General features: G+C 45.2%; 39 non-coding genes across 39 annotated transcripts; all 39 read right to left on the minus strand.

The window, feature by feature from the left end:
• Positions 1-527: 527 nt before the first annotated feature.
• trnal-caa (transfer RNA leucine (anticodon CAA)) lies at positions 528-638 on the minus strand. The gene is made up of 2 exons: positions 601-638; positions 528-573 (listed from the first exon to the last, which is right to left on the minus strand). It is a non-coding gene; the product is annotated as a tRNA-Leu (tRNA).
• Positions 639-902: 264 nt separating this feature from the next.
• Positions 903-975, minus strand: trnak-cuu (transfer RNA lysine (anticodon CUU)). Its single transcript has one exon. It is a non-coding gene; the product is annotated as a tRNA-Lys (tRNA).
• Positions 976-1,209: 234 nt separating this feature from the next.
• Positions 1,210-1,282, minus strand: trnak-cuu (transfer RNA lysine (anticodon CUU)). Its single transcript has one exon. It is a non-coding gene; the product is annotated as a tRNA-Lys (tRNA).
• A 234-nt stretch (positions 1,283-1,516) lies between these two features.
• Positions 1,517-1,589, minus strand: trnak-cuu (transfer RNA lysine (anticodon CUU)). Its single transcript has one exon. It is a non-coding gene; the product is annotated as a tRNA-Lys (tRNA).
• A 234-nt stretch (positions 1,590-1,823) lies between these two features.
• trnak-cuu (transfer RNA lysine (anticodon CUU)) lies at positions 1,824-1,896 on the minus strand. The gene has a single exon. It is a non-coding gene; the product is annotated as a tRNA-Lys (tRNA).
• Positions 1,897-2,130: 234 nt separating this feature from the next.
• Positions 2,131-2,203, minus strand: trnak-cuu (transfer RNA lysine (anticodon CUU)). Its single transcript has one exon. It is a non-coding gene; the product is annotated as a tRNA-Lys (tRNA).
• Positions 2,204-2,437: 234 nt separating this feature from the next.
• Positions 2,438-2,510, minus strand: trnak-cuu (transfer RNA lysine (anticodon CUU)). The gene has a single exon. It is a non-coding gene; the product is annotated as a tRNA-Lys (tRNA).
• Positions 2,511-2,935: 425 nt separating this feature from the next.
• trnal-caa (transfer RNA leucine (anticodon CAA)) lies at positions 2,936-3,046 on the minus strand. Its single transcript has 2 exons — positions 3,009-3,046; positions 2,936-2,981 (listed from the first exon to the last, which is right to left on the minus strand). It is a non-coding gene; the product is annotated as a tRNA-Leu (tRNA).
• Positions 3,047-3,808: 762 nt separating this feature from the next.
• On the minus strand, positions 3,809-3,919 carry trnal-caa (transfer RNA leucine (anticodon CAA)). Its single transcript has 2 exons — positions 3,882-3,919; positions 3,809-3,854 (listed from the first exon to the last, which is right to left on the minus strand). It is a non-coding gene; the product is annotated as a tRNA-Leu (tRNA).
• A 264-nt stretch (positions 3,920-4,183) lies between these two features.
• On the minus strand, positions 4,184-4,256 carry trnak-cuu (transfer RNA lysine (anticodon CUU)). The gene has a single exon. It is a non-coding gene; the product is annotated as a tRNA-Lys (tRNA).
• Positions 4,257-4,490: 234 nt separating this feature from the next.
• Positions 4,491-4,563, minus strand: trnak-cuu (transfer RNA lysine (anticodon CUU)). Its single transcript has one exon. It is a non-coding gene; the product is annotated as a tRNA-Lys (tRNA).
• A 234-nt stretch (positions 4,564-4,797) lies between these two features.
• Positions 4,798-4,870, minus strand: trnak-cuu (transfer RNA lysine (anticodon CUU)). Its single transcript has one exon. It is a non-coding gene; the product is annotated as a tRNA-Lys (tRNA).
• Positions 4,871-5,295: 425 nt separating this feature from the next.
• Positions 5,296-5,406, minus strand: trnal-caa (transfer RNA leucine (anticodon CAA)). Its single transcript has 2 exons — positions 5,369-5,406; positions 5,296-5,341 (listed from the first exon to the last, which is right to left on the minus strand). It is a non-coding gene; the product is annotated as a tRNA-Leu (tRNA).
• Positions 5,407-5,670: 264 nt separating this feature from the next.
• Positions 5,671-5,743, minus strand: trnak-cuu (transfer RNA lysine (anticodon CUU)). The gene has a single exon. It is a non-coding gene; the product is annotated as a tRNA-Lys (tRNA).
• Positions 5,744-5,977: 234 nt separating this feature from the next.
• On the minus strand, positions 5,978-6,050 carry trnak-cuu (transfer RNA lysine (anticodon CUU)). The gene has a single exon. It is a non-coding gene; the product is annotated as a tRNA-Lys (tRNA).
• Positions 6,051-6,475: 425 nt separating this feature from the next.
• On the minus strand, positions 6,476-6,586 carry trnal-caa (transfer RNA leucine (anticodon CAA)). The gene is made up of 2 exons: positions 6,549-6,586; positions 6,476-6,521 (listed from the first exon to the last, which is right to left on the minus strand). It is a non-coding gene; the product is annotated as a tRNA-Leu (tRNA).
• A 264-nt stretch (positions 6,587-6,850) lies between these two features.
• On the minus strand, positions 6,851-6,923 carry trnak-cuu (transfer RNA lysine (anticodon CUU)). The gene has a single exon. It is a non-coding gene; the product is annotated as a tRNA-Lys (tRNA).
• Positions 6,924-7,157: 234 nt separating this feature from the next.
• On the minus strand, positions 7,158-7,230 carry trnak-cuu (transfer RNA lysine (anticodon CUU)). Its single transcript has one exon. It is a non-coding gene; the product is annotated as a tRNA-Lys (tRNA).
• A 425-nt stretch (positions 7,231-7,655) lies between these two features.
• Positions 7,656-7,766, minus strand: trnal-caa (transfer RNA leucine (anticodon CAA)). Its single transcript has 2 exons — positions 7,729-7,766; positions 7,656-7,701 (listed from the first exon to the last, which is right to left on the minus strand). It is a non-coding gene; the product is annotated as a tRNA-Leu (tRNA).
• Positions 7,767-8,030: 264 nt separating this feature from the next.
• On the minus strand, positions 8,031-8,103 carry trnak-cuu (transfer RNA lysine (anticodon CUU)). The gene has a single exon. It is a non-coding gene; the product is annotated as a tRNA-Lys (tRNA).
• A 233-nt stretch (positions 8,104-8,336) lies between these two features.
• On the minus strand, positions 8,337-8,409 carry trnak-cuu (transfer RNA lysine (anticodon CUU)). The gene has a single exon. It is a non-coding gene; the product is annotated as a tRNA-Lys (tRNA).
• Positions 8,410-8,643: 234 nt separating this feature from the next.
• trnak-cuu (transfer RNA lysine (anticodon CUU)) lies at positions 8,644-8,716 on the minus strand. The gene has a single exon. It is a non-coding gene; the product is annotated as a tRNA-Lys (tRNA).
• Positions 8,717-8,950: 234 nt separating this feature from the next.
• trnak-cuu (transfer RNA lysine (anticodon CUU)) lies at positions 8,951-9,023 on the minus strand. Its single transcript has one exon. It is a non-coding gene; the product is annotated as a tRNA-Lys (tRNA).
• Positions 9,024-9,257: 234 nt separating this feature from the next.
• Positions 9,258-9,330, minus strand: trnak-cuu (transfer RNA lysine (anticodon CUU)). The gene has a single exon. It is a non-coding gene; the product is annotated as a tRNA-Lys (tRNA).
• Positions 9,331-9,564: 234 nt separating this feature from the next.
• On the minus strand, positions 9,565-9,637 carry trnak-cuu (transfer RNA lysine (anticodon CUU)). The gene has a single exon. It is a non-coding gene; the product is annotated as a tRNA-Lys (tRNA).
• Positions 9,638-9,871: 234 nt separating this feature from the next.
• trnak-cuu (transfer RNA lysine (anticodon CUU)) lies at positions 9,872-9,944 on the minus strand. The gene has a single exon. It is a non-coding gene; the product is annotated as a tRNA-Lys (tRNA).
• Positions 9,945-10,369: 425 nt separating this feature from the next.
• On the minus strand, positions 10,370-10,480 carry trnal-caa (transfer RNA leucine (anticodon CAA)). Its single transcript has 2 exons — positions 10,443-10,480; positions 10,370-10,415 (listed from the first exon to the last, which is right to left on the minus strand). It is a non-coding gene; the product is annotated as a tRNA-Leu (tRNA).
• Positions 10,481-11,051: 571 nt separating this feature from the next.
• trnak-cuu (transfer RNA lysine (anticodon CUU)) lies at positions 11,052-11,124 on the minus strand. Its single transcript has one exon. It is a non-coding gene; the product is annotated as a tRNA-Lys (tRNA).
• Positions 11,125-11,358: 234 nt separating this feature from the next.
• trnak-cuu (transfer RNA lysine (anticodon CUU)) lies at positions 11,359-11,431 on the minus strand. Its single transcript has one exon. It is a non-coding gene; the product is annotated as a tRNA-Lys (tRNA).
• A 425-nt stretch (positions 11,432-11,856) lies between these two features.
• On the minus strand, positions 11,857-11,967 carry trnal-caa (transfer RNA leucine (anticodon CAA)). Its single transcript has 2 exons — positions 11,930-11,967; positions 11,857-11,902 (listed from the first exon to the last, which is right to left on the minus strand). It is a non-coding gene; the product is annotated as a tRNA-Leu (tRNA).
• Positions 11,968-12,231: 264 nt separating this feature from the next.
• trnak-cuu (transfer RNA lysine (anticodon CUU)) lies at positions 12,232-12,304 on the minus strand. Its single transcript has one exon. It is a non-coding gene; the product is annotated as a tRNA-Lys (tRNA).
• A 547-nt stretch (positions 12,305-12,851) lies between these two features.
• Positions 12,852-12,924, minus strand: trnak-cuu (transfer RNA lysine (anticodon CUU)). The gene has a single exon. It is a non-coding gene; the product is annotated as a tRNA-Lys (tRNA).
• Positions 12,925-13,158: 234 nt separating this feature from the next.
• trnak-cuu (transfer RNA lysine (anticodon CUU)) lies at positions 13,159-13,231 on the minus strand. The gene has a single exon. It is a non-coding gene; the product is annotated as a tRNA-Lys (tRNA).
• A 547-nt stretch (positions 13,232-13,778) lies between these two features.
• Positions 13,779-13,851, minus strand: trnak-cuu (transfer RNA lysine (anticodon CUU)). The gene has a single exon. It is a non-coding gene; the product is annotated as a tRNA-Lys (tRNA).
• Positions 13,852-14,583: 732 nt separating this feature from the next.
• On the minus strand, positions 14,584-14,694 carry trnal-caa (transfer RNA leucine (anticodon CAA)). Its single transcript has 2 exons — positions 14,657-14,694; positions 14,584-14,629 (listed from the first exon to the last, which is right to left on the minus strand). It is a non-coding gene; the product is annotated as a tRNA-Leu (tRNA).
• A 264-nt stretch (positions 14,695-14,958) lies between these two features.
• Positions 14,959-15,031, minus strand: trnak-cuu (transfer RNA lysine (anticodon CUU)). The gene has a single exon. It is a non-coding gene; the product is annotated as a tRNA-Lys (tRNA).
• Positions 15,032-15,265: 234 nt separating this feature from the next.
• Positions 15,266-15,338, minus strand: trnak-cuu (transfer RNA lysine (anticodon CUU)). Its single transcript has one exon. It is a non-coding gene; the product is annotated as a tRNA-Lys (tRNA).
• A 234-nt stretch (positions 15,339-15,572) lies between these two features.
• On the minus strand, positions 15,573-15,645 carry trnak-cuu (transfer RNA lysine (anticodon CUU)). Its single transcript has one exon. It is a non-coding gene; the product is annotated as a tRNA-Lys (tRNA).
• Positions 15,646-15,879: 234 nt separating this feature from the next.
• trnak-cuu (transfer RNA lysine (anticodon CUU)) lies at positions 15,880-15,952 on the minus strand. The gene has a single exon. It is a non-coding gene; the product is annotated as a tRNA-Lys (tRNA).
• Between the last annotated feature and the right edge of the window lie 457 nt (positions 15,953-16,409).

Consider the following 16,409-nt stretch of genomic DNA (forward strand, 5'->3'; position numbering starts at 1 on the left):
CCAGGTTAAGTCCTAGTCTAAAACTCCGAAGCCCAACATAGGGATCGAACCCACGACCCTGAGATTAAGAGTCTCATGCTCTGCCGTCTGAGCTAGCCGGGCCTGGTACATCAAACAAAAGGTTGAGAGTTCGAATCCCACCTTGGGTGATAGTCTTTTGTACTGTGGACTACTGTTCTCAGGGGTGGCCTTCAGTCCTGTAACACACACCTCCGCCAACCCATCCCCCACTGTTGACATCAGTGGTCTGGGAGGATGCTGATTGTCGGCTTGATTCTAACACCAACTCCAGCTGGATTTACATTGACATTCTGTGTAACTTCTAGCAAAGTGAAATACATCTTTGAACTAACAACTAAATCCATGTTGCACACCTTACAAAAATTTGGTTTTCTATGTTCTCATGATTTCATTCAGTGAAAATGGTACCTGTAGATATTCAAGGGAAACTTTGTTTCCTACAGAAACTACAGCAGAGATATCTGTTTTGCCAAACTACAAGGATGAAACTTGCAGGTAAAATAATCTGTCAGAAGTGGGGTTTGAACCCACGCCTCCATTTGGAGACCAGAAGTCTCTTTGCTGAGGAAGGAGTGAACCATTGAGTCTGGCGCCTTAGACCACTCGGCCATCCTGACAGGTGAAACCCAAATTTTGCCTGGGGTTCACGAGTTACATCTAAATAGACATCATGGGTTGCCTGGCTCGCAAGGTTCTGCTCTATTCCGCTTAACGAAAATGTCGCTGTCTCATGAATTTGATTTGAAGTTAGCTCATGAATGAGATTTTGAAGGGCTTTCATTTTAAAACGCCACATCAGAATGTCCTGTAACACACCCAAGTATAGCTAGGGTAAACGCCTACAAATTCATCCCAGGTTAAGTCCTAGTCTAAAACTCCGAAGCCCAACGTGGGGATCGAACCCACGACCCTGAGATTAAGAGTCTCATGCTCTGCCGTCTGAGCTAGCCGGGCCTGGTACATCAAACAAAAGGTTGAGAGTTCGAATCCCACCTTGGGTGATAGTCTTTTGTACTGTGGGCTACTGTTCTCAGGGGTGGCCTTTGATTTGAAGTTAGCTCATGAATGAGATTTTGAAGGGCTTTAATTTTAAAACACTACATCAGAATGTCCTGTAACACACCCAAGTATAGCTAGGGTAAACGCCTACAAATTCATCCCAGGTTAAGTCCTAGTCTAAAACTCCGAAGCCCAACGTGGGGATCGAACCCACGACCCTGAGATTAAGAGTCTCATGCTCTGCCGTCTGAGCTAGCCGGGCCTGGTACATCAAACAAAAGGTTGAGAGTTCGAATCCCACCTTGGGTGATAGTCTTTTGTACTGTGGGCTACTGTTCTCAGGGGTGGCCTTTGATTTGAAGTTAGCTCATGAATGAGATTTTGAAGGGCTTTAATTTTAAAACACTACATCAGAATGTCCTGTAACACACCCAAGTATAGCTAGGGTAAATGCCTACAAATTCATCCCAGGTTAAGTCCTAGTCTAAAACTCTGAAGCCCAATGTGGGGATCGAACCCACGACCCTGAGATTAAGAGTCTCATGCTCTGCCGTCTGAGCTAGCCGGGCCTGGTACATCAAACAAAAGGTTGAGAGTTCGAATCCCACCTTGGGTGATAGTCTTTTGTACTGTGGGCTACTGTTCTCAGGGGTGGCCTTTGATTTGAAGTTAGCTCATGAATGAGATTTTGAAGGGCTTTAATTTTAAAACACTACATCAGAATGTCCTGTAACACACCCAAGTATAGCTAGGGTAAACGCCTACAAATTCATCCCAGGTTAAGTCCTAGTCTAAAACTCCGAAGCCCAACGTGGGGATCGAACCCACGACCCTGAGATTAAGAGTCTCATGCTCTGCCGTCTGAGCTAGCCGGGCCTGGTACATCAAACAAAAGGTTGAGAGTTCGAATCCCACCTTGGGTGATAGTCTTTTGTACTGTGGGCTACTGTTCTCAGGGGTGGCCTTTGATTTGAAGTTAGCTCATGAATGAGATTTTGAAGGGCTTTAATTTTAAAACACTACATCAGAATGTCCTGTAACACACCCAAGTATAGCTAGGGTAAATGCCTACAAATTCATCCCAGGTTAAGTCCTAGTCTAAAACTCTGAAGCCCAACGTGGGGATCGAACCCACGACCCTGAGATTAAGAGTCTCATGCTCTGCCATCTGAGCTAGCCAGGCCTGGTACATCAAACAAAAGGTTGAGAGTTCGAATCCCACCTTGGGTGATAGTCTTTTGTACTGTGGGCTACTGTTCTCAGGGGTGGCCTTTGATTTGAAGTTAGCTCATGAATGAGATTTTGAAGGGCTTTAATTTTAAAACACTACATCAGAATGTCCTGTAACACACCCAAGTATAGCTAGGGTAAATGCCTACAAATTCATCCCAGGTTAAGTCCTAGTCTAAAACTCTGAAGCCCAACGTGGGGATCGAACCCACGACCCTGAGATTAAGAGTCTCATGCTCTGCCGTCTGAGCTAGCCAGGCCTGGTACATCAAACAAAAGGTTGAGAGTTCGAATCCCACCTTGGGTGATAGTCTTTTGTACTGTGGACTACTGTTCTCAGGGGTGGCCTTCAGTCCTGTAACACACACCTCCGCCAACCCATCCCCCACTGTTGACATCAGTGGTCTGGGAGGATGCTGATTGTCGGCTTGATTCTAACACCAACTCCAGCTGGATTTACATTGACATTCTGTGTAACTTCTAGCAAAGTGAAATACATCTTTGAACTAACAACTAAATCCATGTTGCACACCTTACAAAAATTTGGTTTTCTATGTTCTCATGATTTCATTCAGTGAAAATGGTACCTGTAGATATTCAAGGGAAACTTTGTTTCCTACAGAAACTACAGCAGAGATATCTGTTTTGCCAAACTACAAGGATGAAACTTGCAGGTAAAATAATCTGTCAGAAGTGGAGTTTGAACCCACGCCTCCATTTGGAGACCAGAAGTCTCTTTGCTGAGGAAGGAGTGAACCATTGAGTCTGGCGCCTTAGACCACTCGGCCATCCTGACAGGTGAAACCCAAATTTTGCCTGGGGTTCACGAGTTACATCTAAATAGACATCATGGGTTGCCTGGCTCGCAAGGTTCTGCTCTATTCCGCTTAACGAAAATGTCGCTGTCTCATGAATTTGATTTGAAGTTAGCTCATGAATGAGATTTTGAAGGGCTTTAATTTTAAAACACTACATCAGAATGTCCTGTAACACACCCAAGTATAGCTAGGGTAAACGCCTACAAATTCATCCCAGGTTAAGTCCTAGTCTAAAACTCCGAAGCCCAACATAGGGATCGAACCCACGACCCTGAGATTAAGAGTCTCATGCTCTGCCGTCTGAGCTAGCCGGGCCTGGTACATCAAACAAAAGGTTGAGAGTTCGAATCCCACCTTGGGTGATAGTCTTTTGTACTGTGGACTACTGTTCTCAGGGGTGGCCTTCAGTCCTGTAACACACACCTCCGCCAACCCATCCCCCACTGTTGACATCAGTGGTCTGGGAGGATGCTGATTGTCGGCTTGATTCTAACACCAACTCCAGCTGGATTTACATTGACATTCTGTGTAACTTCTAGCAAAGTGAAATACATCTTTGAACTAACAACTAAATCCATGTTGCACACCTTACAAAAATTTGGTTTTCTATGTTCTCATGATTTCATTCAGTGAAAATGGTACCTGTAGATATTCAAGGGAAACTTTGTTTCCTACAGAAACTACAGCAGAGATATCTGTTTTGCCAAACTACAAGGATGAAACTTGCAGGTAAAATAATCTGTCAGAAGTGGGGTTTGAACCCACGCCTCCATTTGGAGACCAGAAGTCTCTTTGCTGAGGAAGGAGTGAACCATTGAGTCTGGCGCCTTAGACCACTCGGCCATCCTGACAGGTGAAACCCAAATTTTGCCTGGGGTTCACGAGTTACATCTAAATAGACATCATGGGTTGCCTGGCTCGCAAGGTTCTGCTCTATTCCGCTTAACGAAAATGTCGCTGTCTCATGAATTTGATTTGAAGTTAGCTCATGAATGAGATTTTGAAGGGCTTTAATTTTAAAACGCCACATCAGAATGTCCTGTAACACACCCAAGTATAGCTAGGGTAAACGCCTACAAATTCATCCCAGGTTAAGTCCTAGTCTAAAACTCCGAAGCCCAACGTGGGGATCGAACCCACGACCCTGAGATTAAGAGTCTCATGCTCTGCCGTCTGAGCTAGCCGGGCCTGGTACATCAAACAAAAGGTTGAGAGTTCGAATCCCACCTTGGGTGATAGTCTTTTGTACTGTGGGCTACTGTTCTCAGGGGTGGCCTTTGATTTGAAGTTAGCTCATGAATGAGATTTTGAAGGGCTTTAATTTTAAAACACTACATCAGAATGTCCTGTAACACACCCAAGTATAGCTAGGGTAAACGCCTACAAATTCATCCCAGGTTAAGTCCTAGTCTAAAACTCCGAAGCCCAACGTGGGGATCGAACCCACGACCCTGAGATTAAGAGTCTCATGCTCTGCCGTCTGAGCTAGCCGGGCCTGGTACATCAAACAAAAGGTTGAGAGTTCGAATCCCACCTTGGGTGATAGTCTTTTGTACTGTGGGCTACTGTTCTCAGGGGTGGCCTTTGATTTGAAGTTAGCTCATGAATGAGATTTTGAAGGGCTTTAATTTTAAAACACTACATCAGAATGTCCTGTAACACACCCAAGTATAGCTAGGGTAAATGCCTACAAATTCATCCCAGGTTAAGTCCTAGTCTAAAACTCTGAAGCCCAATGTGGGGATCGAACCCACGACCCTGAGATTAAGAGTCTCATGCTCTGCCGTCTGAGCTAGCCGGGCCTGGTACATCAAACAAAAGGTTGAGAGTTCGAATCCCACCTTGGGTGATAGTCTTTTGTACTGTGGACTACTGTTCTCAGGGGTGGCCTTCAGTCCTGTAACACACACCTCCGCCAACCCATCCCCCACTGTTGACATCAGTGGTCTGGGAGGATGCTGATTGTCGGCTTGATTCTAACACCAACTCCAGCTGGATTTACATTGACATTCTGTGTAACTTCTAGCAAAGTGAAATACATCTTTGAACTAACAACTAAATCCATGTTGCAGACCTTACAAAAATTTGGTTTTCTATGTTCTCATGATTTCATTCAGTGAAAATGGTACCTGTAGATATTCAAGGGAAACTTTGTTTCCTACAGAAACTACAGCAGAGATATCTGTTTTGCCAAACTACAAGGATGAAACTTGCAGGTAAAATAATCTGTCAGAAGTGGGGTTTGAACCCACGCCTCCATTTGGAGACCAGAAGTCTCTTTGCTGAGGAAGGAGTGAACCATTGAGTCTGGCGCCTTAGACCACTCGGCCATCCTGACAGGTGAAATCCAAATTTTGCCTGGGGTTCACGAGTTACATCTAAATAGACATCATGGGTTGCCTGGCTCGCAAGGTTCTGCTCTATTCCGCTTAACGAAAATGTCGCTGTCTCATGAATTTGATTTGAAGTTAGCTCATGAATGAGATTTTGAAGGGCTTTAATTTTAAAACGCCACATCAGAATGTCCTGTAACACACCCAAGTATAGCTAGGGTAAACGCCTACAAATTCATCCCAGGTTAAGTCCTAGTCTAAAACTCCGAAGCCCAACGTGGGGATCGAACCCACGACCCTGAGATTAAGAGTCTCATGCTCTGCCGTCTGAGCTAGCCGGGCCTGGTACATCAAACAAAAGGTTGAGAGTTCGAATCCCACCTTGGGTGATAGTCTTTTGTACTGTGGGCTACTGTTCTCAGGGGTGGCCTTTGATTTGAAGTTAGCTCATGAATGAGATTTTGAAGGGCTTTAATTTTAAAACACTACATCAGAATGTCCTGTAACACACCCAAGTATAGCTAGGGTAAATGCCTACAAATTCATCCCAGGTTAAGTCCTAGTCTAAAACTCTGAAGCCCAATGTGGGGATCGAACCCACGACCCTGAGATTAAGAATCTCATGCTCTGCCGTCTGAGCTAGCCGGGCCTGGTACATCAAACAAAAGGTTGAGAGTTCGAATCCCACCTTGGGTGATAGTCTTTTGTACTGTGGACTACTGTTCTCAGGGGTGGCCTTCAGTCCTGTAACACACACCTCCGCCAACCCATCCCCCACTGTTGACATCAGTGGTCTGGGAGGATGCTGATTGTCGGCTTGATTCTAACACCAACTCCAGCTGGATTTACATTGACATTCTGTGTAACTTCTAGCAAAGTGAAATACATCTTTGAACTAACAACTAAATCCATGTTGCAGACCTTACAAAAATTTGGTTTTCTATGTTCTCATGATTTCATTCAGTGAAAATGGTACCTGTAGATATTCAAGGGAAACTTTGTTTCCTACAGAAACTACAGCAGAGATATCTGTTTTGCCAAACTACAAGGATGAAACTTGCAGGTAAAATAATCTGTCAGAAGTGGGGTTTGAACCCACGCCTCCATTTGGAGACCAGAAGTCTCTTTGCTGAGGAAGGAGTGAACCATTGAGTCTGGCGCCTTAGACCACTCGGCCATCCTGACAGGTGAAATCCAAATTTTGCCTGGGGTTCACGAGTTACATCTAAATAGACATCATGGGTTGCCTGGCTCGCAAGGTTCTGCTCTATTCCGCTTAACGAAAATGTCGCTGTCTCATGAATTTGATTTGAAGTTAGCTCATGAATGAGATTTTGAAGGGCTTTAATTTTAAAACGCCACATCAGAATGTCCTGTAACACACCCAAGTATAGCTAGGGTAAACGCCTACAAATTCATCCCAGGTTAAGTCCTAGTCTAAAACTCCGAAGCCCAACGTGGGGATCGAACCCACGACCCTGAGATTAAGAGTCTCATGCTCTGCCGTCTGAGCTAGCCGGGTCTGGTACATCAAACAAAAGGTTGAGAGTTCGAATCCCACCTTGGGTGATAGTCTTTTGTACTGTGGGCTACTGTTCTCAGGGGTGGCCTTTGATTTGAAGTTAGCTCATGAATGAGATTTTGAAGGGCTTTAATTTTAAAACACTACATCAGAATGTCCTGTAACACACCCAAGTATAGCTAGGGTAAATGCCTACAAATTCATCCCAGGTTAAGTCCTAGTCTAAAACTCTGAAGCCCAATGTGGGGATCGAACCCACGACCCTGAGATTAAGAGTCTCATGCTCTGCCGTCTGAGCTAGCCGGGCCTGGTACATCAAACAAAAGGTTGAGAGTTCGAATCCCACCTTGGGTGATAGTCTTTTGTACTGTGGACTACTGTTCTCAGGGGTGGCCTTCAGTCCTGTAACACACACCTCCGCCAACCCATCCCCCACTGTTGACATCAGTGGTCTGGGAGGATGCTGATTGTCGGCTTGATTCTAACACCAACTCCAGCTGGATTTACATTGACATTCTGTGTAACTTCTAGCAAAGTGAAATACATCTTTGAACTAACAACTAAATCCATGTTGCACACCTTACAAAAATTTGGTTTTCTATGTTCTCATGATTTCATTCAGTGAAAATGGTACCTGTAGATATTCAAGGGAAACTTTGTTTCCTACAGAAACTACAGCAGAGATATCTGTTTTGCCAAACTACAAGGATGAAACTTGCAGGTAAAATAATCTGTCAGAAGTGGGGTTTGAACCCACGCCTCCATTTGGAGACCAGAAGTCTCTTTGCTGAGGAAGGAGTGAACCATTGAGTCTGGCGCCTTAGACCACTCGGCCATCCTGACAGGTGAAACCCAAATTTTGCCTGGGGTTCACGAGTTACATCTAAATAGACATCATGGGTTGCCTGGCTCGCAAGGTTCTGCTCTATTCCGCTTAACGAAAATGTCGCTGTCTCATGAATTTGATTTGAAGTTAGCTCATGAATGAGATTTTGAAGGGCTTTAATTTTAAAACGCCACATCAGAATGTCCTGTAACACACCCAAGTATAGCTAGGGTAAACGCCTACAAATTCATCCCAGGTTAAGTCCTAGTCTAAAACTCCGAAGCCCAACGTGGGGATCGAACCCACGACCCTGAGATTAAGAGTCTCATGCTCTGCCGTCTGAGCTAGCCGGGCCTGGTACATCAAAAAAAGGTTGAGAGTTCGAATCCCACCTTGGGTGATAGTCTTTTGTACTGTGGGCTACTGTTCTCAGGGGTGGCCTTTGATTTGAAGTTAGCTCATGAATGAGATTTTGAAGGGCTTTAATTTTAAAACACTACATCAGAATGTCCTGTAACACACCCAAGTATAGCTAGGGTAAATGCCTACAAATTCATCCCAGGTTAAGTCCTAGTCTAAAACTCTGAAGCCCAATGTGGGGATCGAACCCACGACCCTGAGATTAAGAGTCTCATGCTCTGCCGTCTGAGCTAGCCGGGCCTGGTACATCAAACAAAAGGTTGAGAGTTCGAATCCCACCTTGGGTGATAGTCTTTTGTACTGTGGGCTACTGTTCTCAGGGGTGGCCTTTGATTTGAAGTTAGCTCATGAATGAGATTTTGAAGGGCTTTAATTTTAAAACGCCACATCAGAATGTCCTGTAACACACCCAAGTATAGCTAGGGTAAACGCCTACAAATTCATCCCAGGTTAAGTCCTAGTCTAAAACTCTGAAGCCCAATGTGGGGATCGAACCCACGACCCTGAGATTAAGAGTCTCATGCTCTGCCGTCTGAGCTAGCCGGGCCTGGTACATCAAACAAAAGGTTGAGAGTTTGAATCCCACCTTGGGTGATAGTCTTTTGTACTGTGGGCTACTGTTCTCAGGGGTGGCCTTTGATTTGAAGTTAGCTCATGAATGAGATTTTGAAGGGCTTTAATTTTAAAACACCACATCAGAATGTCCTGTAACACACCCAAGTATAGCTAGGGTAAATGCCTACAAATTCATCCCAGGTTAAGTCCTAGTCTAAAACTCTGAAGCCCAACGTGGGGATCAAACCCACGACCCTGAGATTAAGAGTCTCATGCTCTGCCGTCTGAGCTAGCCGGGCCTGGTACATCAAACAAAAGGTTGAGAGTTCGAATCCCACCTTGGGTGATAGTCTTTTGTACTGTGGGCTACTGTTCTCAGGGGTGGCCTTTGATTTGAAGTTAGCTCATGAATGAGATTTTGAAGGGCTTTAATTTTAAAACGCCACATCAGAATGTCCTGTAACACACCCAAGTATAGCTAGGGTAAACGCCTACAAATTCATCCCAGGTTAAGTCCTAGTCTAAAACTCTGAAGCCCAATGTGGGGATCGAACCCACGACCCTGAGATTAAGAGTCTCATGCTCTGCCGTCTGAGCTAGCCGGGCCTGGTACATCAAACAAAAGGTTGAGAGTTTGAATCCCACCTTGGGTGATAGTCTTTTGTACTGTGGGCTACTGTTCTCAGGGGTGGCCTTTGATTTGAAGTTAGCTCATGAATGAGATTTTGAAGGGCTTTAATTTTAAAACACCACATCAGAATGTCCTGTAACACACCCAAGTATAGCTAGGGTAAATGCCTACAAATTCATCCCAGGTTAAGTCCTAGTCTAAAACTCTGAAGCCCAACGTGGGGATCGAACCCACGACCCTGAGATTAAGAGTCTCATGCTCTGCCGTCTGAGCTAGCCGGGCCTGGTACATCAAACAAAAGGTTGAGAGTTCGAATCCCACCTTGGGTGATAGTCTTTTGTACTGTGGGCTACTGTTCTCAGGGGTGGCCTTTGATTTGAAGTTAGCTCATGAATGAGATTTTGAAGGGCTTTAATTTTAAAACACTACATCAGAATGTCCTGTAACACACCCAAGTATAGCTAGGGTAAACGCCTACAAATTCATCCCAGGTTAAGTCCTAGTCTAAAACTCCGAAGCCCAACATGGGGATCGAACCCACGACCCTGAGATTAAGAGTCTCATGCTCTGCCGTCTGAGCTAGCCGGGCCTGGTACATCAAACAAAAGGTTGAGAGATCGAATCCCACCTTGGGTGATAGTCTTTTGTACTGTGGACTACTGTTCTCAGGGGTGGCCTTCAGTCCTGTAACACACACCTCCGCCAACCCATCCCCCACTGTTGACATCAGTGGTCTGGGAGGATGCTGATTGTCGGCTTGATTCTAACACCAACTCCAGCTGGATTTACATTGACATTCTGTGTAACTTCTAGCAAAGTGAAATACATCTTTGAACTAACAACTAAATCCATGTTGCACACCTTACAAAAATTTGGTTTTCTATGTTCTCATGATTTCATTCAGTGAAAATGGTACCTGTAGATATTCAAGGGAAACTTTGTTTCCTACAGAAACTACAGCAGAGATATCTGTTTTGCCAAACTACAAGGATGAAACTTGCAGGTAAAATAATCTGTCAGAAGTGGGGTTTGAACCCACGCCTCCATTTGGAGACCAGAAGTCTCTTTGCTGAGGAAGGAGTGAACCCTTGAGTCTGGCGCCTTAGACCACTCGGCCATCCTGACAGGTGAAACCCAAATTGTGCCTGGGGTTCACGAGTTACATCTAAATAGACATCATGGGTTGCCTGGCTCGCAAGGTTCTGCTCTATTCCGCTTAACGAAAATGTCGCTGTCTCATGAATTTGATTTGAAGTTAGCTCATGAATGAGATTTTGAAGGGCTTTAATTTTAAAACACTACATCAGAATGTCCTGTAACACACCCAAGTATAGCTAGGGTAAACGCCTACAAATTCATCCCAGGTTAAGTCCTAGTCTAAAACTCCGAAGCCCAACGAGGGGATCGAACCCACGACCCTGAGATTAAGAGTGTCATGCTCTGCCGTCTGAGCTAGCCGGGCCTGGTACATCAAACAAAAGGTTGAGAGTTCGAATCCCACCTTGGGTGATAGTCTTTTGTACTGTGGGCTACTGTTCTCAGGGGTGGCCTTTGATTTGAAGTTAGCTCATGAATGAGATTTTGAAGGGCTTTAATTTTAAAACACTACATCAGAATGTCCTGTAACACACCCAAGTATAGCTAGGGTAAATGCCTACAAATTCATCCCAGGTTAAGTCCCAGTCTAAAAATCTGAAGCCCAACGTGGGGATCGAACCCACGACCCTGAGATTAAGAGTCTCATGCTCTGCCGTCTGAGCTAGCCGGGCCTGGTACATCAAACAAAAGGTTGAGAGTTCGAATCCCACCTTGGGTGATAGTCTTTTGTACTGTGGGCTACTGTTCTCAGGGGTGGCCTTTGATTTGAAGTTAGCTCATGAATGAGATTTTGAAGGGCTTTAATTTTAAAACACTACATCAGAATGTCCTGTAACACACCCAAGTATAGCTAGGGTAAACGCCTACAAATTCATCCCAGGTTAAGTCCTAGTCTAAAACTCCGAAGCCCAACGTGGGGCTCGAACCCACGACCCTGAGATTAAGAGTCTCATGCTCTGCCGTCTGAGCTAGCCGGGCCTGGTACATCAAACAAAAGGTTGAGAGTTCGAATCCCACCTTGGGTGATAGTCTTTTGTACTGTGGGCTACTGTTCTCAGGGGTGGCCTTCAGTCCTGTAACACACACCTCCGCCAACCCATCCCCCACTGTTGACATCAGTGGTCTGGGAGGATGCTGATTGTCGGCTTGATTCTAACACCAACTCCAACTGGATTTACATTGACATTCTGCGTAACTTCTAGCAAAGTGAAATACATCTTTGAACTAACAACTAAATCCATGTTGCACACCTTACAAAAATTTGGTTTTCTATGTTCTCATGATTTCATTCAGTGAAAATGGTACCTGTAGATATTCAAGGGAAACTTTGTTTCCTACAGAAACTACAGCAGAGATATCTGTTTTGCCAAACTACAAGGATGAAACTTGCAGGTAAAATAATCTGTCAGAAGTGGGGTTTGAACCCACGCCTCCATTTGGAGACCAGAAGTCTCTTTGCTGAGGAAGGAGTGAACCCTTGAGTCTGGCGCCTTAGACCACTCGGCCATCCTGACAGGTGAAACCCAAATTGTGCCTGGGGTTCACGAGTTACATCTAAATAGACATCATGGGTTGCCTGGCTCGCAAGGTTCTGCTCTATTCCGCTTAACGAAAATGTCGCTGTCTCATGAATTTGATTTGAAGTTAGCTCATGAATGAGATTTTGAAGGGCTTTAATTTTAAAACACTACATCAGAATGTCCTGTAACACACCCAAGTATAGCTAGGGTAAACGCCTACAAATTCATCCCAGGTTAAGTCCTAGTCTAAAACTCCGAAGCCCAACGTGGGGCTCGAACCCACGACCCTGAGATTAAGAGTCTCATGCTCTGCCGTCTGAGCTAGCCGGGCCCGGTACAGCAAACAAAAGGTTTAGCGTTCGAATCCCACCTTGGGTGATAGTCTTTTGTACTGTGGGCTACTGTTCTCAGGGGTGGCCTTTGATTTGAAGTTAGCTCATGAATGAGATTTTGAAGGGCTTTAATTTTAAAACACTACATCAGAATGTCCTGTAACACACCCAAGTATAGCTAGGGTAAACGCCTACAAATTCATCCCAGGTTAAGTCCTAGTCTAAAACTCTGAAGCCCAACGTGGGGATCGAACCCACGACCCTGAGATTAAGATTCTCATGCTCTGCCGTCTGAGCTAGCCGGGCCTGGTACAGCAAACAAAAGGTTTCGAATCCCACCTCGAATCCCACCTTGGGTGATAGTCTTTTGTACAGTGGGCTACTGTTCTCAAGGGTGGCCTTTGATTTGAAGTTAGCTCATGAATGAGATTTTGAAGGGCTTTAATTTTAAAACACTACATCAGAATGTCCTGTAACACACCCAAGTATAGCTAGGGTAAACGCCTACAAATTCATCCCAGGTTAAGTCCTAGTCTAAAACTCCGAAGCCCAACGTGGGGCTCGAACCCACGACCCTGAGATTAAGAGTCTCATGCTCTGCCGTCTGAGCTAGCCGGGCCCGGTACAGCAAACAAAAGGTTTAGCGTTCGAATCCCACCTTGGGTGATAGTCTTTTGTACTGTGGGCTACTGTTCTCAGGGGTGGCCTTTGATTTGAAGTTAGCTCATGAATGAGATTTTGAAGGGCTTTAATTTTAAAACACTACATCAGAATGTCCTGTAACACACCCAAGTATAGCTAGGGTAAACGCCTACAAATTCATCCCAGGTTAAGTCCTAGTCTAAAACTCCGAAGCCCAACGTGGGGCTCGAACCCACGACCCTGAGATTAAGAGTCTCATGCTCTGCCGTCTGAGCTAGCCGGGCCCGGTACAGCAAACAAAAGGTTTAGCGTTCGAATCCCACCTTGGGTGATAGTCTTTTGTACTGTGGGCTACTGTTCTCAGGGGTGGCCTTTGATTTGAAGTTAGCTCATGAATGAGATTTTGAAGGGCTTTAATTTTAAAACACTACATCAGAATGTCCTGTAACACACCCAAGTATAGCTAGGGTAAACGCCTACAAATTCATCCCAGGTTAAGTCCTAGTCTAAAACTCTGAAGCCCAACGTGGGGATCGAACCCACGACCCTGAGATTAAGATTCTCATGCTCTGCCGTCTGAGCTAGCCGGGCCTGGTACAGCAAACAAAAGGTTTCGAATCCCACCTCGAATCCCACCTTGGGTGATAGTCTTTTGTACAGTGGGCTACTGTTCTCAAGGGTGGCCTTTGATTTGAAGTTAGCTCATGAATGAGATTTTGAAGGGCTTTAATTTTAAAACACTACATCAGAATGTCCTGTAACACACCCAAGTATAGCTAGGGTAAACGCCTACAAATTCATCCCAGGTTAAGTCCTAGTCTAAAACTCCGAAGCCCAACGTGGGGCTCAAACCCACGACCCTGAGATTAAGAGTCTCATGCTCTGCCGTCTGAGCTAGCCGGGCCCGGTACAGCAAACAAAAGGTTTAGCGTTCGAATCCCACCTTGGGTGATAGTCTTTTGTACTGTGGGCTACTGTTCTCAGGGGTGGCCTTTGATTTGAAGTTAGCTCATGAATGAGATTTTGAAGGGCTTTAATTTTAAAACACTACATCAGAATGTCCTGTAACACACCCAAGTATAGCTAGGGTAAACGCCTACAAATTCATCCCAGGTTAAGTCCTAGTCTAAAACTCTGAAGCCCAACGTGGTGATCGAACCCACGACCCTGAGATTAAGAGTCTCATGCTCTGCCGTCTGAGCTAGCCGGGCCTGGTACATCAAACAAAAGGTTGAGAGTTCGAATCCCACCTTGGGTGATAGTCTTTTGTACTGTGGGCTACTGTTCTCAGGGGTGGCCTTCAGTCCTGTAACACACACCTCCGCCAACCCATCCCCCACTGTTGACATCAGTGGTCTGGGAGGATGCTGATTGTCGGCTTGATTCTAACACCAACTCCAACTGGATTTACATTGACATTCTGCGTAACTTCTAGCAAAGTGAAATACATCTTTGAACTAACAACTAAATCCATGTTGCACACCTTACAAAAATTTGGTTTTCTATGTTCTCATGATTTCATTCAGTGAAAATGGTACCTGTAGATATTCAAGGGAAACTTTGTTTCCTACAGAAACTACAGCAGAGATATCTGTTTTGCCAAACTACAAGGATGAAACTTGCAGGTAAAATAATCTGTCAGAAGTGGGGTTTGAACCCACGCCTCCATTTGGAGACCAGAAGTCTCTTTGCTGAGGAAGGAGTGAACACTTGAGTCTGGCGCCTTAGACCACTCGGCCATCCTGACAGGTGAAACCCAAATTGTGCCTGGGGTTCACGAGTTACATCTAAATAGACATCATGGGTTGCCTGGCTCGCAAGGTTCTGCTCTATTCCGCTTAACGAAAATGTCGCTGTCTCATGAATTTGATTTGAAGTTAGCTCATGAATGAGATTTTGAAGGGCTTTAATTTTAAAACACTACATCAGAATGTCCTGTAACACACCCAAGTATAGCTAGGGTAAACGCCTACAAATTCATCCCAGGTTAAGTCCTAGTCTAAAACTCCGAAGCCCAACGTGGGGCTCGAACCCACGACCCTGAGATTAAGAGTCTCATGCTCTGCCGTCTGAGCTAGCCGGGCCCGGTACAGCAAACAAAAGGTTTAGCGTTCGAATCCCACCTTGGGTGATAGTCTTTTGTACTGTGGGCTACTGTTCTCAGGGGTGGCCTTTGATTTGAAGTTAGCTCATGAATGAGATTTTGAAGGGCTTTAATTTTAAAACACTACATCAGAATGTCCTGTAACACACCCAAGTATAGCTAGGGTAAACGCCTACAAATTCATCCCAGGTTAAGTCCTAGTCTAAAACTCCGAAGCCCAACGTGGGGCTCAAACCCACGACCCTGAGATTAAGAGTCTCATGCTCTGCCGTCTGAGCTAGCCGGGCCCGGTACAGCAAACAAAAGGTTTAGCGTTCGAATCCCACCTTGGGTGATAGTCTTTTGTACTGTGGGCTACTGTTCTCAGGGGTGGCCTTTGATTTGAAGTTAGCTCATGAATGAGATTTTGAAGGGCTTTAATTTTAAAACACTACATCAGAATGTCCTGTAACACACCCAAGTATAGCTAGGGTAAACGCCTACAAATTCATCCCAGGTTAAGTCCTAGTCTAAAACTCCGAAGCCCAACGTGGGGCTCGAACCCACGACCCTGAGATTAAGAGTCTCATGCTCTGCCGTTTGAGCTAGCCGGGCCCGGTACAGCAAACAAAAGGTTTAGCGTTCGAATCCCACCTTGGGTGATAGTCTTTTGTACTGTGGGCTACTGTTCTCAGGGGTGGCCTTTGATTTGAAGTTAGCTCATGAATGAGATTTTGAAGGGCTTTAATTTTAAAACACTACATCAGAATGTCCTGTAACACACCCAAGTATAGCTAGGGTAAACGCCTACAAATTCATCCCAGGTTAAGTCCTAGTCTAAAACTCCGAAGCCCAACGTGGGGCTCGAACCCACGACCCTGAGATTAAGAGTCTCATGCTCTGCCGTCTGAGCTAGCCGGGCCCGGTACAGCAAACAAAAGGTTTAGCGTTCGAATCCCACCTTGGGTGATAGTCTTTTGTACTGTGGGCTACTGTTCTCAGGGGTGGCCTTTGATTTGAAGTTAGCTCATGAATGAGATTTTGAAGGGCTTTAATTTTAAAACACTACATCAGAATGTCCTGTAACACACCCAAGTATAGCTAGGGTAAACGCCTACAAATTCATCCCAGGTTAAGTCCTAGTCTAAAACTCTGAAGCCCAACGTGGGGATCGAACCCACGACCCTGAGATTAAGATTCTCATGCTCTGCCGTCTGAGCTAGCCGGGCCTGGTACAGCAAACAAAAGGTTTCGAATCCCACCTCGAATCCCACCTTGGGTGATAGTCTTTTGTACAGTGGGCTACTGTTCTCAAGGGTGGCCTTTGATTTGAAGTTAGCTCATGAATGAGATTTTGAAGGGCTTTAATTTTAAAACAC

Source organism: Anarhichas minor, unplaced genomic scaffold (assembly GCF_050575085.1).
Source record: "Anarhichas minor isolate MPS153535 unplaced genomic scaffold, ASM5057508v1 ptg000007l, whole genome shotgun sequence".
Taxonomy (NCBI): domain Eukaryota; kingdom Metazoa; phylum Chordata; class Actinopteri; order Perciformes; family Anarhichadidae; genus Anarhichas; species Anarhichas minor.